General features: G+C 49.4%; 1 protein-coding gene and 1 pseudogene across 4 annotated transcripts in view; both read right to left on the bottom strand.

Moving 5' to 3' along the window:
• Positions 1–971: 971 nt before the first annotated feature.
• Positions 972–1,037, bottom strand: LOC148110230 (U4 spliceosomal RNA; annotated as a pseudogene).
• Positions 1,038–6,977: 5,940 nt separating this feature from the next.
• The window catches only part of ZDHHC19 (zDHHC palmitoyltransferase 19), a 50,027-nt gene continuing 43,217 nt past the window's right edge, over positions 6,978–13,787 (bottom strand). For all 4 annotated transcript variants that reach the window (XR_015724179.1, XR_015724181.1, XR_015724182.1 and 1 more), the window contains one exon: positions 6,978–10,786. The gene's annotated coding sequence lies outside the window, so the exon portion shown is untranslated. The remainder of the gene's footprint in view (positions 10,787–13,787) is intronic.

The following is a 13,787-nucleotide window of genomic DNA, read 5'->3' as shown; positions in this document are numbered from 1 at the left end:
AGGTGACAGTTCCTGTTGGTCCATGGACCACACGTAATAGCAGATGAGTGGCCGGTGCCTGAGGAGGCCCAGTCAGGCTGGATACAGCTGGGTTATTTCTCCCCACCGAGACTTCTGGAACTAGTGCTAATAAAGGGCAGCCATTGCTCTAAGCCTCAATGCTAACTCATTCAGTCTTCACAACAGCATGACGAGCTGGTGAATATTATTATCGTCCTTATTTATGGAGGAAGAAACCAAAGCACAGAGAGAGTAGGGGACTTGCCTACAGCTGGTGGGCGATGACACGGGGGCTTGAACCCAGCCGGCCTGGGCCGCCCTGCACGTGAGGGCCAGGCGTCTGGAGCAAGTCTTGACAGACTCTGAGGCCGCTGAACGTTCTCTCAGCTAGGTGCTGACAAATATGTCTGTGGTCTCACAGCAGAATCCTGTCAAACTGTGATGAGCTCTCCAAAGTTTGCTTCAAAATACATGAAAACCATCCCCTCACCAGCCTTAGCCCACAAAATGCTTTTTATCTTCAAACAACTTCAAAGCCTATTTGTTGTTGTTTCTTTTTTTTTAAATAAAAGTTTAGTTTCTTAGGAATTCTGAAAGGGTATTAAAAGTAATCAGTATGGACTTGAGGAATTTTATCTTCAACTTCCTCACTCTGGGGGACGGGCCCTATTCATAAGCTTCAAACGTTGATCTGTCTTCTCTTTGTTTGAGGGGAGGTAGGGCTGTGTCATCCTGTTGGGCCCGGTTTTCTGGTTTTCTCGTTTGTTCTCTGCTGGATCCATGGCCATTTATGGTTATGATTGGAGTTGAGCATGGTGGAGCTGAGCGCTAGTCCTGGGACCAGGCTAACGGGGTTCCAGGGTGGCCGTGTGGCCTGTCGGCTCACACCCCTTCTTAGGGCTCAGTTTCCTCATTTGTGCTACGAAGCGTGTGGCCAGATGCTCTGATGAGCTAGCACACGCATGCTCCTCCTCAATTAGCAATAATCGTGCCTCTGGTCAACCTCATTGGCTACGATACTGTCGCTGCGCAAGGCCGTCGTGCTCGTTCTGAGAGTTCCTGATCTTTGTGAGGTTTTTCCCAGCCGTTGCTGGTTTTTTGTGTGATTAACTGTTCTCACCATCGGGGTGACCGGTTCCTACCACGTCTCCGTAGGCTGGGTCCCTCTCACTTGTTCCCAAGGCTCACCCTTCCTCACGGATATTCGGCTAGCCCTGGCTTACATTCCCACACGGGCTCCCTATTGCCCGCTCGACCCGGTCCACACTTACCCTGGTCCCAGCTCCCCTCGTGTTCTGCGTACGTTCCTCCAGCCCAGCCTCTCTGTGAGTGACCCCTCTGACCTACTCTTCTTCTTGCCTCCACGCCTTTTACGTGTAGTATCCTCCTGCCTTTCCTGCCCCGCCTTCCCCTGCCTGCCTAGCGAACTCCTACTCATTCTCCAACACCCTCCTCAATGGTGTCTTCTAAGAAGTTCGTTAGGATCCATTTGGGTAAAACAAGTCGTCCACCCTTTCCGCTTCCACTGTACCCCTGCCGACCACAAGGAGCTTCATTCCATCCGTGTGTAGACGCTCAGCGGCAAGGAACAGCGCGTCGACTAACAGCGGCTTACACAACAGGAACGCTTCATCAGCTCGCAAACAGCAGGTGCTGGACTCTTCGGGGTTGGTTCAGCAAAGACCTAGGCTCCCTCCCTTCTGTCATCCTCGGCATGTGCGGTGTGTCTCGCCTCATGGCTGAAAGAGAGTGGCCGTCGCTCCAACCATCGCATCCTCGCGCCTCCGCATCCAAGAAGGAAGAACGGGGGGTAGGAGAAAACGGGCCTTTGACTTCTCCACTTGCTCCTGGCCTGCGGATGGCTGCTCTTTCCTGCCCGATTCCCGCGCTTCGTCAGGTGCTCCAGCTTTAACTACTCAACCCGACCAGGCGCCCTTAACTATCTACCCTCAAGACCTGACGCTTCTAGTCCCTCAGCTCAAAGACCTCCTTTGTCCTTTAAAAAAAAAAATCACTCCCACAGTCTGAAAATCTTGAAAGGTTTTTGACTGGCCATGTATCCTCTTTTGAACCGCTCTGTTGTACGTGTGGCTTTGCCGTGAGCCACCTCAAATAGGCTTTGGGAGTGGGTGTGGCATAAATAATACATTAGTGACTGAGCATCTGGAAGTGTGGCTGTTTTTATTTTGTCTTGGGAGAGTGTGGTTACCTCTGCGATAAGTCCTCTGGCCAAGGGTAAACAGGATGGCTTGGCCGGCGGGCTGGTGCAGGGGAGGCCCAGTCCTGGGTGGACGTGGGGGGCCGCTTGGGACTTGAGCTTACTTTTTTGTGCAGCTCGTTGGTGCATAGCGTGAATTTTGCAGAGAGAGAAAGTCTGAGGCCTCATCGCTGACTTCACAGTGACTGCCTCTGTGATGCAAGGATCCTTCTCTGTGGGCCTGCCTCAGTTTCCCAAGTGTATGATAGCGGTTTGGGCCAGATGGTCTCAAAGAGCCCTTCTAACTTGGGGAGAGGGTCTGTGAAGTACTTCCCGGAGAGGCAGAACTATGCATCAGGGGGTTGTAGGAACAGGCAGTGGGGTCCCTGACCTCTTTTCCTCTCAACCACTGTGGCCTTGGCTTCCCACAGGAGCTGGGAAGAGGGTTCATTGCCCTCTTGCCTGTCTTAGAAGGATGGGCTTCCTACTCTTGAGGGACTCAACGACAGAGTCTCTGCTACTCCTGCTCTGTGCTCCCAACTTAGGGACCGCCCCTTCTAGCCTCAATCAAGACAGAGCAGGCAGAGAGGGAGGGAAAGGACACCAAGTGGGAATGCCAGGAGCAATGGACATCCCCCAGGTGCCTGGGGGATCTGAGGGGACTCCTAAAAGCAGAGAACAGCAGCGGAGGCCAGAACCATGTGCCCTGGTAGACACAGGGAGGGCCTCACATTTCCCTGGAGTCTTTTTGCCTCCTCATCTTGCATGGCAGGGCCAGAGTTGCTGAAGCGCACTGAAGCAGGGTGGGAAGGGAAGGGCTCTGAGAAGTGTCCGTCATAAAAGTTTTGTTTCCCCACCTTGCCTGCCTGGCCTCACCTCCCCTGGGGTGTGGCTAACAGCAGCGTGGCTTTTCAGGACAGCCAGAGATGGGCTCCTCACCCCCTCTGACCCGGGCCCTTCCCTTCCCTGCAGCTTTGGCCACAGTCAGAGAGGAAGGGGCCTCCCCCAGGACTAGCATATGCAGGAATCGGGGCCCTTCACCACTGTTCTTGGACATAGCTGGAGTTCTGGTCTCTACCAAGTAGTGAGCTTCCCTCTTTGTCTCTCTCCAGGCTGAGAGGAAAGCCCCGGATTCCTAAGGGATAGATTACTCAATCATGGAACAACTTAGAGTACTTTCCAGTCTACCCAGCACCCCCATACTTAACCGTTCCATTTAGCCGCTTGAGCTGGTCAGCCAGAGGCATCCTATAATCACTGTCCCCATTTTATAGCTGAGAAAATCAAGGCTCCAAGAGAACAGTCATTTTCTGTTGTTGCCGTAACACATGAACCCAGGTCAAGAGCCCGGAAGCACACCAGCACAGCAGCTCAGCGCTCTGTAGGTGAGACGTCAGGGCAGAGCCTGGCTCAGCTGGTTCTCGGCTTCGCGCTTCGCAATACTGAAGTCAGCTGTCAGCAGGGCTGTGTTCCTTTCTGGAGGTTTTGAAGATGAACCCGTGTCCCAGCTCAAGCCAGTAACCGGCAGAATTGAGCTCCATGCGGTGTGGGCTGAGGTACTGGGGTCCCTGCAGGCCGTCAGCTGGGGGTCACGCTCAGCCTCTGCAGCGGCCTGCACTCCTTGGTTTGTAGCCCCCTTCCTCCATCTCCAGCGCCAGCAGCGGGGGTTGAGCTCCTTTCGTGTTCCACATCTCTCGGACCTCCCCTCGGGCCTCCTCTGCCTCCTTCCTCAGTCAGAGAAAGGTCTCTGCTTTTGAAGGCTCATGTGATTAGACTGGCCCACGAGGGTGATCCAGGACGATTTCCCCATCTCAGGGCCTATAACCTTTTTTTTTTTTTTTTAAGATTTTACTTATTTTGACAGAGAGAGAGAGAGAGAGAAAGAGAGCACACAAGCAGGGGGAGTGGCAGGCAGAGGGAGAAGCAGGGTCCCGGCCGATCAGGGAGCCTGACGTGGGGCTCCATCCCAGGACCCTGGGATCATAACCTGAGCCGAAGGCAGATGCTTAACCAACTGAGCCACCCAGGCGCCCCTAGGGCCTGTAGCCTTAATCACTTCAGCAAAGTCCCCTTGCCAAATCATGTAACACATTCCCAGTTCTGGGGATTAGGGCATGGGCATCCTTGGGGATCATTATTCCTCCTACCACAGGAAAATTTCCAAAGCTATCACTCAGCTAGGAACTGGCGGAGAGGTGCAGCCCGAACCCACATCCTCTGTCTACAACACATTTACTTTACCCACCACATCCCAGCTGTCCCGGGAACTTTCAGAGGATCATTGAATTCATCCCATTTCTTCCAGGTAAGACACACCCAACTGGGCCCAGGGAGAATAGTATCACCAGAGAGAAGGATTCTGTAGGCCCTCCGCCCGCTGGACTCTGTCAGCGGCACCTCTCTCCCTGGGATTGTCCAGGATTGTCCAGGAAGATGGGGGCTAAGGCAGGCCCAGGGCATCTCTGTCTGTTTATCTTAGAAGTCTCCAGGAGGGCCTGGCATACAGACGTACAGTGTGCGCTTGCAGCATACGTCCTCCCCACCGCAGACGGGGCAGAGTGAGAGAATGAGCTGGAGATTCCAAAACGAAGTGGGAGCTCAGGCTGTGGCGGACATTTTCCACCCTACTCTTGCCTCTGGCCCCAAGTCAAAGTACACTCATTCTTCCCCATCAGTAATTTCCTCTTAGAAGCAGAAGTCTAAATACCTTTTGTTAATTCATTCCATGCCTATTTTTGCGTACCTGCTTTGTGTAGGACCCCGTTCTAGAGAGCTCTCAGTGAACAAAAGGGACAGAGATACCTGCCCTCCTGGAGCCTACACTCTGGGTGGTAGAGTCTGGACCGTAAAAAACAAACACAATAAATGAGCTCATTGTGTAGATCGTTAGAAGGCCAAGGAGCTATTGGAAAAGGAGCGTAGAGCAGAATGAGGGTCTGCTGGGAATGCAGACTGCAGTATGAAGTATGGGCACAAAGTGGGCCTCCCTGAGAAGGGGAGGTTTGAGGAAAGACTTGAGGTAAGAGAGGTGGCCAAATGGGTACCTGTGTTGAGAGCATTCCAGGTAGAGGATGCAGCTATGCAAAGGCCCTGAGGCAGAACCATCTTTGATGTATTGGAAGAACAGTAAGGAGCCCAGTGAAGCCGTAGAAGATGGCCTTGAAAGGAATGGATTTAACTTTTTTTTTTTTTAAAGATTTTATTTATTTGAGAGGGAGAGCACAAGCTGGTGGGGGGGGCGCATAGAGGGAGAAGGAGAAGCAGACTCCTGGCTGAGCAGGGAGCCCAATGATGGGGGGCTCGATTCCAGGACCCCAGGATCCTGACCCGAGCTGAAGTCAGACGCTGAACCATCTGAGCCAACCAGGTGCCCCAGGAATGGGTTTAACTTTAAGTAGGAAACCACCGTGAGGTTTGGGATCTGAGGAACATCTTGTAGAAAGAGTTTGCATTTCCATGGAGTGCTGATGCAGGCAGCCAGTTAGAAAGTACGGGTTTGGGGATTGTGATGATAAACCAGAGGCAAACGGTTGCGATGGAGTATGTGCTTCGGGTACCGTAGCCTCAGGGGAAGCAAGGGAAGCCGAGGAAGGTGGGCGCTGGCCTCAGGCTAGCTCGGTGGGATAAGGTTTGGGCCTACGTAGACTTCACTGGTAGGGCCCATCTAGGGCCCTGGGTCAGCCTGCATGTTCTGGCAGTACTAGGGTACCTCAGACAGACTGGATGAGGAGGACAGAGATGGAGACGCTCCAGGGTCTCACAGCCTCAGCGGGCCCCATAAAGGGCCGAGCATCGAAGCCAAAAGGTGGGAACCACCTGTTCCCAAGTCAGAGAATCAACAACAGGCCAACCGGTATGAGGGAGATCCCTCTAGCTTCTCCTATGTAGGTTACCAGCAACAAAGCCAAGCAAAATCACAATTTTTACATTTATTTATTCCTTAGTAATCTCTATACCCAATGTGGGGCTCAAACTCACGACCCTGAGGTCAAGAGTCACATGAACCAGCCAGATGCCAGATACGTTTTATATCTTTTGAGTATTTTATAATCAGAGGAAAACAATGAAAATACAATATTTATAATTATAGTGGCAGAACACTTAACCTGGTGTAAGGAAGAACTTTCTGGATGGGGACTGACAGGAAAGGGGTCCCCAGGGAGGAGGCTCTGCCACCCCTCCTTCCCTGTGAGGGTCAGACACCCTAGTGCCTAGAAGGCCTGGCACTTGCTTGGAGGCCTGGAGCGAGCTGTTGACCTCTACCCCAACCTGCCACCTTCCGACGTCCCCTGTTGTCCTGGAATCAATTTTGCATTTCTAATCCCATTGTTTCTACACCTGGCAGGCTGTGCCTTGAGTGGCGTGTAAGGAATGAACACTGAGCTGATTAGAGCTAGTTGACTGGGTTTCATACCTGCTCTGTTTGGGGAGGATTTTATTTCCTCTGAGGATACATGGGGACTGAGGTTCCTCCCCTGGGAATATTGCTCCCTGGGAATCCCAGGTGCTTTTCCCTTTAGTCAACTGGCACCTGTCAGATAACACTACTAAACCCCAGCTCCAGAGCATAGTCTAGATCTTATTCATTCTTATTTCCTTTATATTTTTATTTTCCACACCAGTTATATATATTGCAGAAAATTTTTCAGAAATAAGCAAAAAAAAAAAAAAAAGACACAAATTATCTGTAGGCCCACCAACCAATCTATTTTTGTCTCATACTTAGATATAAAATAGTCAAAATGAAATAACATCAAACACACTGTTTGGAAATGTGGGGTTTTTTATGATTTTATTTATTTATTTATTTGTCAGAGAAAGAGAGAGAGAGCACAAGCAGGGGGGGGCGGCAAGCAGAGGGAGAAGCAGTCTCCCTGCCGAGCAAGGAGCCCAAGGCAGGACTTGATCCCAGCACCCATGGATCATGACCCAAGCCAAAAGCAGACGCTTAACCGACTGAGCCACCCAGGCGTCAGTGGAAATGCGGTTTTTCATGAAAATATATATCTCAAGTGCCTTCCCAAATCTGTAAACATGCAGGCCTCCACATGCATGTTGTTGAGTACGTACTATTCCGTCATGTGACTCGGTCTCTAGGAGCCATTCCCCTGCGGTTGGGCAGGCTCTTACAGCCGCTGCCCTTATCAACACGGCCGTGATTAATACCCTTGGACTCGCCTTTGCTCTCACTTGTCATTATTTGCTTAGGCCAAATTAGAGGAGATAAACTGCTAGTCTGGAGGAAACGCAATCTCTTTGGCATGCCTCTTTAAAGCAGGGACACTCCAAGTGCTGGCCTCCGTGAGCTCAGGGGCTCCCTCCAGCTCGGACCCTCTGGCTCTAGTTTCTCTTCAGTCAGGGCTGGGGCCAGAATCTCCACCTCGAAACCCTGTGGTTGTTGTTCCAAAGTCCTGGTCACATTGCTTCTGGGTGAGAAGGGTGTTGATAGTGTGATCTTTGGCCAAAGAAGTAGATTCCCCTCCCTTTCTCAAACTGTCCCACATGCCCCTTCTCCTCCTGCTGAAATCATTCCCTTGGCTCCCCGCGCTGCTCAGCCCTGCAAGTGTCGACCATGATGCCTACCCCACTTTCATTCATTCCGATGACCCGGTGAACAGTAAACAGTCATGAAACATTGACTCTGTGCTTCGTCCAGGGAAATAGGAAAATGAGCAAAGTGTCCGTCCTCATGGAACTTCTAAGTACTAAGAGAACTTCAGACAGCAATACATTATATGAAAAAACAACAAGGTAATGGGAGAGAGAGTGGCTGTGGAGAGATGCTTTCGGTAACATGGCCTAGGGCATCCTCCCAGAGCCGGTGACATGTGAATGAAGAGAATACTTCGTTATCCTTCACTGTTGATTTGTCTTCCTCCCTTTGTTAAGTGGAAACCCTGGATTACTATGCGTATCACAAGATAGAACAGTGCCTGGTGCATAGAGAGAGCTCAGTAGATGTGTGTGGAATGAATGAATGAATGAATGAATGGGCGAATCAATGGAGGTGAGGGTCCCACCGTCCTCTGCACTGTTCAGATCCATGTGGAGCTCTTAGCCCAGATCCAGGAAGGTGGGTTTCTCCCCAGGTGCTTCACCTTGTTACCTAGGAGGGGATAGGAGACCAGAGAGGTCAGGGAGCTCGCTCCGCCACACAGCAAGCCACCTGGCAGAGCTGCCCAGAGCCCCAGGCCTGCGGCACAGCACACAGGTTAAGAGCAGAGGTCTGCATTTGGCTCTGCTCTTGACCCACTCTGCGACCTTGGGCAAGTTATCCAACGCTTTGTGAGTCAGGTTTTAAATCTAGGAAATGCAGATAATAGCAACGCCTCGGCGACTTGCGAGGATTACGCTGAGATAAAGTGTGTTAAGAGCTTGGCAGGAAGGCAGGCCGAGCCAAGGGGAGCAGCTGGCCCGGCTGCTCCCGCAGAGCCCCAGGCGCCGGGGCCTCCGCTGGCTGGTGAGCTGGAGTGTGCACCTGGCCGCCTGGCCGGGCTCCCCCAGGGTGCGGGACGGGAGGTGGAGGCCGGGCAGGACCACGGGAGAGGGAAGAGATGCACGTGGGTGTGTTTTCCACATTATTTCACATTTTTACCCACATCCTGACTTCTCTTTAAAAAGGACTGCTGTAAAAACAATATAGAGACATTAAAGGAAATTTTAAAGGAAAAACAAACACCTATGATCTCAGCATTCTAACCCCAAATTGTTGTTTTCTTTCTGTCTAGTCCTTCCTGTTTGGCTAAATGCTGGCATACCTGATATCGCTGTGCCTCTGGTGATCTGGGTCATACGATGCATGTCCCTTAACATTTTAAAAATAAATGCTCCTTCGTTATCCTGTAGTCTTCATATACAGAATTATTTTTATAGATTTCATTTATTTATTTGACAGAGAGAGAGCACAAGCAGGGGGAGCGGCAGGGCAGAGGGAGAAGCAGACTCCATGCTGAGCAAGGAGCCTGAGGCGGGGCTCCATCCCAGGGCCCGGGATCATGACCAGAGCTGAAGGCAGACGCTTAGCTCACTGAGCCACCCAGGTGCCCCTTCATATACAGAAGTTTTCATGGCAGCCCAATTTTCCATCAGGTTGATGAAGCTCCATTTAGTTATTCATTTTTCTTTTTCTTTTAAAGATTTTATTTTTCAGTAATCTCTATACCCAAAGTGGGGCTTGAACTCACGACCCTGAGATCCCCTCAATCAAGAGTCACATACTCCACTGACTGAGCCAGCCAGGTGCCCCTCGTGATTCATTTTCTTAATGCTGGATATTTAGTTTGCTTCTTTTTTGCTCTTAAAGATAAACATATATTTGTTTATAGCTTTTTAATGCTTTGTGGCTGTATTGCTCCCCAGTGGAACCATTTACGCCATGCTAGCAGCATGTAGGCACGCGCTCACCAGCCCTGCGGAGAGCTTTTGGGGTGCTGGTAATATGATTGACGCTTGTTAGCGTAATCTGGTACGGCGTCTTATTTACTATTTAAGTTCCCCCTTGAGTGAAATTAGTTGTAATTCTTTGCTCATGACCATCGTCGATTAGCTATTGATGAGCCTAATCTTGTGTCTTGTATCTCGTGTCTCGTGTCTCGTGTCTTGCCGCGACCTGTTTCTCCAATCTGTCATCTTTCCTTTTTCTTTTTTCAAGTTATGTTTTTAATAAATGATAGAGGCAGGGGTGCCTGGGTGGCTCAGTCCTTAAGCGTCTGCCTTTGGCTCAGAGTCCTGGGATCGAGCCCCACATCAGGCTCCTCCGCTGGGAGCCTGCTTCTTCCTCTCCCACTCCCCTGCTGTGTTCCCTCTCTCGCTGGTTGTCTCTCTCTCTGTCAAAAGGGAAATAAAAAAAATCTAAAAAAAAAAATGATAAAGGCAATACCTGCTCATGGTAGAAACTTTGAAAAATAGAGTATTAAAGTGAATGTCTTCACTTAGAATTAACCTTTGTTAACCTGTTTCAAAACCAAATGTAAAATATATTTCTGAGTCAATTAGGAAATAAGAATATGGATTGGTTGTTAGACGATGTTAAGGGATTGTTATTAATTGGGGGGCATGTGATAACAAGGTAAATATGTAACTTTAAAAATAAGCTTAACAGTTCAGATGCTTACTGGAGCATTGACAGGAAAATGCGTGTGAAATCTCAGATTCGCTTTTAAAAACCCTAAGACCAAACAAACAAACAAAAGATTGGAGAAAATTAGATCCAAATTGGCGAAATGTTAATATTTGTTGAAACCGGGCGACGGACACATAAGCATTCATTTCATCGTTCTCTCTGCCTTTGCCTATCTTTGAATCTTGTGGGGTGAAAAGTCTAAATACCTATCTTCTCGTGAGGTATTGCAGGCTTCCCTCCCTAAAATTCCCATCCCATCTTGGTGACTCTTATTTTGTATTTTTCATCCTCAATTCTTGTTTTTTCTCCATAGCATTTTATTATTACCTCCCACACTCATCGTACTCTTACTGCGTCTGGTTCATCTGGCTTGTTACCCCTTCCCAGCTGGAGGGTAAACTCCATAAGGACTTCCGTCCGTTTCGTCCATGGCTCTTCCCGTCCACGGTGACTGGCTCCTCAAACAACTGTGGGACAAAAAACAAAATCACTGATAACGATTTAAAACTACAGATACTCATTTTAACAAATTTAACAGAAGGAAAAAGACACTGTCGTAGAATGAGGGAGTTGCTGAACATCAGGTTATGGTTCCCAAAGGACCCTTCTAAAATTTTTTTAAAAAATGTATAAAAATCATCGAGGTTGGAGATGTTAGATCTTTGTCTTTTTTTTCTGCTCATTTATTTTTATTTTTATTTTTTTAATTTTTTTTTTTAAGTAATCTCTATGCCTAGCATGGGGCTTGTACTCACGACTCCGAGATCAAGAGTCAGATGCCCTACCGACCCAGCCAGCCAGGTGCCCCTCTGCTTCTTTCTTTCTTTCTTTCTTTCTTTCTTTTTTTCTTTCTTTCTTTCTTTCTTTCTTTCTTTCTTTCTTTCTTTCTTTCTTTCTTTCTTTCTTTCTTTCTTCTTTTTTTAATATTTATTTATTTATTTGAAAGAGAGAGAGAGAGCACAGAGGGAGAGTGAGAGGGAGAAGCAGACTCCCCGCTGAGCAGGGAGCCCGACCCTGGACCCATCCCAGGACCCTGAGATCAAGACCTGAGCTGAAGGCAGACACTTAACCGACTGAACCACCCAGGTGCCCCTCTGCTCATTTCTTAAAGGGCATAAATTTAAATTTCTAGGCAGTTAAGACTTAATAACTGCTTCATCAACATCAGAATAAATGTCACTAAAATTTGAAGAAACAAACTTTTTTTTTTTTTTTTTTTTTACCTACACATACACCAAGAACAAAGTGGAAACCATATGCCTACTTTTAGAATGAACTATCAGGGCACCTGGCTGGCTCAGTCAGTGAAGCCTGTGACTCTTGATCCTGGGGTTGTAAGTCTGAGCTCCACGTTGGGTGTAGAGATCATTTAAACATAGATCTTGGGGCACCTGGGTGGCTCGGCTGGTTAAGCCTCGGACTCTTGGATTCAGCTCAGGTCGTGATCTCATGGGTCCTGGAACTGAGCCTCGCCTCAGGCTCCGTGCCCAGCGGGGAGTCTGCTTGAAAGATTCTCTCCCTCTGCCCCTCCCCTTCTCCCTCCCTCTCTCTCTCTCTCTCTCAAAATAAATAAATCTTTAAAATAAAAAAGATCTTAAAAAAAATAGACTCTCTAGAGAAAACAAATAGGAAAAGGCTGATCTGTGAGCAAAAAAATCCTATAAAATATCCTAGATGAGGGGAGAAGGCCACCTGTTATGGAGAAATGATTAGAGCTACCGTATTTCCTTTGCGGTTCTTTTTATTACTTTTTAGAAGAATCTATTATTATAGGCTCTCAGTCGCTAGCCAACCTGGAAACGGATGTACAAGGGCAGACGGAGTCAAGAAGCAGGAGAAAAATGCCCTCTTGTAATTGCCTTGAACCAGCTTCCTCCACCTTCCTCCCCACCCTGGCGATCTGAGTCTTCCCGAAGTGCCTTCTGGCTTTGCCCCCCCTCCTCTACTCCCTCAGCGCCTTCCCTCACCAACACACTGGCTTCCAGACCTGGGGCTCAGGCCCGGCAGAGAAGCCATAAAAACACAGACACTCCCCTGCCTTCTGGGGCCCTGTCTTTGCAGATTCTGACCCTGGAGGTCTGCGCAGAGGTTGGGGGGCTGTCTTTTTTGAAGCCCCCCATGTAATTCTTTTTTTTTTTTTTAAGATTTTATTTATTTATTCGACAGAGATAGAGACAGGCAGCGAGAGAGGGAACACAAGAAGGGGGAGTGGGAGAGGAAGAAGCAGGCTCATAGCAGAAGAGCCTGATGTGGGGCTCGATCCCATAACGCCGGGATCACGCCCTGAGCCGAAGGCAGACGTTTAACCGCTGTGCCACCCAGGCGCCCCCCCCCCCATGTAATTCTGATGACACCAGCCCATCGATGTCTTTCGTTCCTCATTGCATACCCCGGGACGTACCCTAGTGTCTGGTAAACTGTAGGTGCTTAATAAAAACATAATAAATGAATCTAAGAACAAAAGCTTTAAGGTCCTTACACATGTGCACGGAAGGCAGCGTCACCTCTTCGATTTTTACAACCGTTTTGTGAGGCAGAGAATCCAGTGGGTTGTTCCTGTTTCACAGAGGCTGAGAGGTAAAGGAACTTCCCCAAGGTCACCCGTGGAGGGACCAGAGTTTAAGGAGGGGAGAAAGGAATTCCCATCCCCCATACTTGGTGGGTAGAAGAGAGCAGAGGCAAGGGGGGAGAAAAGGAAAACAAAGAAGAGAAGGGACCAGAAAGGAAGTAAAGGAAGGTCAGAGGAGCCTGAGAGTATGGAAATGGAGCAAGACGACAACAAAGCCCAGAAAAAGCAAGACTTAGTGGAGGCACAGGTGGAGACCAGACAGGATTATGAGGAGGCGGGGCCAGAGCCACTTTCTCACCGTGGGTGGTGGGGGTGGCCAGAGGGAGACAGAGGAGCTCGAGAGAAAAGGGCTTGGAGGCTGTGAGGCCGCAAGACCTATTTCTGGGGCACAGGCATGTCCCCGAGTGTGATGTTTTCCTTGGGGTCAAAGCGCTTGGGCCCAACGTCACCACGGAAAACACATCCTTCTGCTGACTATGGCCTCTGTCCCCTGGCCTCCTCCTCTAGGACTGTGTGTTTAGGCAGCTGCACTGCATTTCTAGAACAATTTTTAACTTGCAGGCTGTACCTGTGGAACCAGAATGTCTGGTCAAGACCAGTTACATAACACCCTAGCCCTCCTGGGTGCCAAGGGCAACTGCAGCCCTGGCCCCACACAGGTGTTGGCTAGGCCTAGGCAGAGAGGGTGGGAGGGAAGAGGAAGGGGTTCCCTTCGCACCTGGAGACCTGAGCCCCCACTTCTGGAGCAGAAAAGCTGAGTGGGACAGGACCCAGTGTGAGTCTTCTACCCAGGAACCCTGGGAATGTAGCTCTGTTCTGGTCTAAGGCTTCCTGAAGGATTTAGGCTAAATCAAAGAAAGAACTTCACCATTGAGATCTGCAAAATATATGTTGCACAC

Source organism: Ursus americanus, chromosome 4 (assembly GCF_024610735.1).
Source record: "Ursus americanus isolate L20-20 chromosome 4, mUrsAme1.1.p, whole genome shotgun sequence".
Classification (NCBI taxonomy): domain Eukaryota; kingdom Metazoa; phylum Chordata; class Mammalia; order Carnivora; family Ursidae; genus Ursus; species Ursus americanus.
The sequence above is the reverse complement of the archived record's forward strand: the minus strand, read 5'-3'. Positions and strand labels throughout refer to the sequence as shown.